At 46.9% G+C, this 3,723-nt stretch overlaps 1 non-coding gene across 1 annotated transcript; it reads left to right on the top strand.

Annotated features, from left to right (window-relative positions):
* The first annotated feature begins 272 nt into the window (after positions 1–272).
* Positions 273–389, top strand: LOC129819238 (U5 spliceosomal RNA). The gene has a single exon (XR_008754070.1). It is a non-coding gene; the product is annotated as a U5 spliceosomal RNA (small nuclear RNA).
* Positions 390–3,723: the final 3,334 nt, after the last annotated feature.

Consider the following 3,723-nt stretch of genomic DNA (forward strand, 5'->3'; position numbering starts at 1 on the left):
CGCTGTACTGGAATATGGGTATCGCAGTGGTACAGAGGAAGCTAGCGATGTGGAGGGCTAGGTCGTTGTCCTTTTTAGGCAAGGTCCTGGTTCTCAAGGTGGATGTATTGCCGTCTCTTTTGTATTTGGCGTACATCTACCCATTGCCGGCTTGTTTGAGGAGGCCTCTAGTGAGGCTTGTTTTTCAGTTCATGTGAGGTGGCAGGTACGAGTGGGTCGCCAGGGCACGCATGCTCTGTCCCATCGGGGAGGGAGGTAGGGGGTACCACATCTCCCCCTGGTTTCTCTTCATTACGCACAAGCCTTTCGCCTTTTCCTAAAGACTTCCGTGGAGAGTTATACTCACGAGTACAACGTATTTTTGGAAGGGCTTTGCTTCTGGCAGAGCCCGGTATATCTTGTTTCAAGAGAAATTGACAGAGATGACGCCGAGACTTTTTGCTCAGGCGTTTGACTTCAATCGGGCCGACCGGTGGATGTATTTTTCCACTCAAAGTAGTCACTCGGGCAATTGAGTTCAAGCCCGACGACGACGACTGGCGTATTTGCCGGGCTTTAAACAAATAGTCGTTGCACTAGGCGTAAAGAGCTAGTGACCTAAAGATGCATTGGCGACGTAAAAAAAAACACCTGCCTGTCGCCAGGGAAATGTTGGGTGGGGAAGAGCCAACTTTTGCCAAACCGCTGAGGTCCGCCGAGACCCCCGGGTGCAGGGGTCAATGTGGGTTATCGCTTCTCGGCCTTTTGGCTCAGATCAAGCTCGGTACTGCGGTGCCTCAAAGCTCGCTGAGTTAAAAGCCAATGGCCGGAGGGCGTAAGAGGTAGATCACGTTTATTTTTTTCCAGAAAGAAACGTGGATTTACAGCTGTTTTCATGAGGAGATGGCCAACAGCAGCACTGGGTCGATACCTAGTACTGGACTGAAGAACACTATTCGGTTTGCCTGGAAGAAGAAGTACGAATGCCAAGAGATACATTTGGGAGAACCGTGCTGATGGGGGCCCTGAAACTTAAAATCCCAGAGGTGATGTTTCTCCAGGGCAACTCTATGGAGGCATACGACGTGACTCTTCACACAGAAGATGTGGTGATGGACAGAGCAAAAGCGGCAGCTGGGGAGAGGCCTTTGTCATTCTTTGACATAACGTGCCTGGAAAAGACGAACTTAAGGATGATCAATGTACATATGTACAATCCGCATGTGGCGGACATTGCGGTAGGAGCGTTCCTGGGCCAGTATTGTTATGTAACGTCGGGGGCAAGGTACATGAAGGACTCGTTGGGGTTCTGGAATGGCCGCCGCCAGTTCCAGGTACTGCTGAGGCCAGATAAGAGGTTGACGGCTTCCTCCATCCCCCGGCGATCTTTTCACTGGGCTCAGACAGGGGGATGCTCTTCTACACCCATCAACCCCCTTTTTGCAAGAAGTGTAGGGAGTATGGGCACGTCACGGCTGCCTGCAGTGCGGGGAAATGCCGATTTTGCAAATCGGGGGAGCATGAGGCAAAGGACTGTAGGGAGCCGAAGGAGTGCCATGGGTGTGGTAGTAGGCTGCACCTGTTCCGGGACTGCCTGTCCCGTCGGCAGTCGTATGCCGAGGCGGCGCCAGGGAGGAAGGACCCTAGGGCTAGGGAGGAGTGCCCAGAGAGGAAAGAGCAGGAGAGACCATTGGCGCCAGCGGAAGGAAGGAGTCCACTATCTAGCAGCCGGAGGTGGAGGAGGTTTGGGGCAGAACGGAGAAGCTGGGGTCTTCAATGGATGAGGTGGAGGGGCTCGGGACCCTAGTGGAGAATCTGCCGGTCTTGGGATCAAGGGCAGGGAGGAGACCTCTACCTCCATTATGTCGCTCCCGCCCGGGCAGGATGGGGAGGAGCTGACAGGTGAGGGGGCAATCATAGAGCTGAGGCCAGACCCCTATGAAGGAAAGAAGAGAAGGGTGAAGCGGAAGGGGGAGGGGCAGAGTGAGGTGGGGGGCGGGCAAGCGAGCGATGGGGGTAAAAGACAGTGCCGTTGAGGTGGCCCCCCTGTATTTGAACGACTCATCTGTCCCTGTGCCCCTAGAGGATATTGACAGTACGATATCCACTCTGTCTATGCCCTATTCCAGGGAGGCTTGTATACGTAGATGGCAGGCTAAACAACAAGCTGCGCCTAGTAAACATGTACGCTCCTGCATTAAAAGGAGAAAGGTTAGATTTCTTTAAGCATTAACCCAATGTTCTGTGAACAAACCGCATAGTGATGGGGGGGGATTTCAACACATACTTAGAAGGGGAATAATATTTTACTGCACATTATTTAAAACATGTTTTTAGTGACTACAACTTGGCAGACATATATAGAAGGCATAATAATAAAGGTATAGGGCATACATGGAGAAACTCAAGAGCAAGCAAAAGATTAGATTCTGTTTGTTTCCAAGACCATCCAAAGCTTGAGTTTCTTCATATATCCAAACTGGTTCAGACCACGACACAATTGGGGCTTCTTGTGAAATTAAAGGGGTGGAGATAAGAGGATTTATGAAGTTAAACACGAAGGAGCTGGAATGTGCGGAAAAATCTAAATAATGTATTTTAGTCAAATTTATAGAAAAAGGAAAAAAAGGAAGAGGCATCTTGAGAAAAAAACTGCAAGATGAATTACAGGCTATATATTCTAAAATAAATGAGGGTAAGCAGGTGTGCGGTGAGGAATACATTAACATCCAAAAGAAAATAGAACACAACATTGAAACAAAGGTCAAGAACTTTACATTTTTGGCCAAAATAGCAGAAAAGATAAAATGTTCAACGTTTTTTTTTTTTCAAAGTATTAAAGAAAAACAAAGAAAGTCTTTCATTTCCATATTATGAATAGGTAGGGGGAAAGTTAACGAAAAATAAGATAATGACGCACGCTCAGGATTCTATCAAGCTTGGTTTAAGCTTATTACACCAGGGGCCTGTTGCACAAAAGTAGAATTAAGACATCCGGGATAAATGACTCAGCTGAGCTCAATGAAGCCAAAACATGTGCGTCCAGGCTTAATTGGTTGCACAAAGACCAAGCCAGGATGAGCAGACACGGATTCATTAAGCCAGGTGAAACCAATCCTGGATAGGTGCGCGCTCACGGCTCACTCAAATAGACCCCGCCACAGATCACAGATTAACTGATTTACCATGGCAACTAGAGCCGCGTATTTTTCCCCGTCGGAAGCACAAATCCTCATGGAGGCATACGAGGAGGTAAAAGATATAATTAAGAAGAAAGGCAACACCGCCACAGTGATAAAGCAAAGAGAAAAAGCGTGGCAAAGTATTGCAGACCGCCTGAATGCGTAAGTAGTGCACAATTATACAGTCACCGCTCCGCTGAAACATCACAATTACAATTCAAATATTTAATTCACATCTCCAAAAATGCAGTTGTACTGTAATTATGAAACGGTTAAATTTTTTATTGAAATGCACAGCAGATATGAGTGAAATTGTGTAAAGTAACTCCATCACACTGTATAAAGCTATGATACATTTTTTGATATTTTTACTGAAAACAAGACAAAAATACCAAGTAATTTTTTGCAGTGTGACTCCATTAAATGTGTGTGTGTGTGTGTGTGTGTAGATTAAACATGAACGGGCCAAAACGGACATGGCAGCAGGTCAAAATCAAATACAAGAACATTCTGCAGAATGGTATGGTCCCTGACTAATATTTAACAAAGCACAAGCATATAT

Source organism: Salvelinus fontinalis, chromosome 21 (genome assembly GCF_029448725.1).
Source record: "Salvelinus fontinalis isolate EN_2023a chromosome 21, ASM2944872v1, whole genome shotgun sequence".
NCBI classification, from domain to species: domain Eukaryota; kingdom Metazoa; phylum Chordata; class Actinopteri; order Salmoniformes; family Salmonidae; genus Salvelinus; species Salvelinus fontinalis.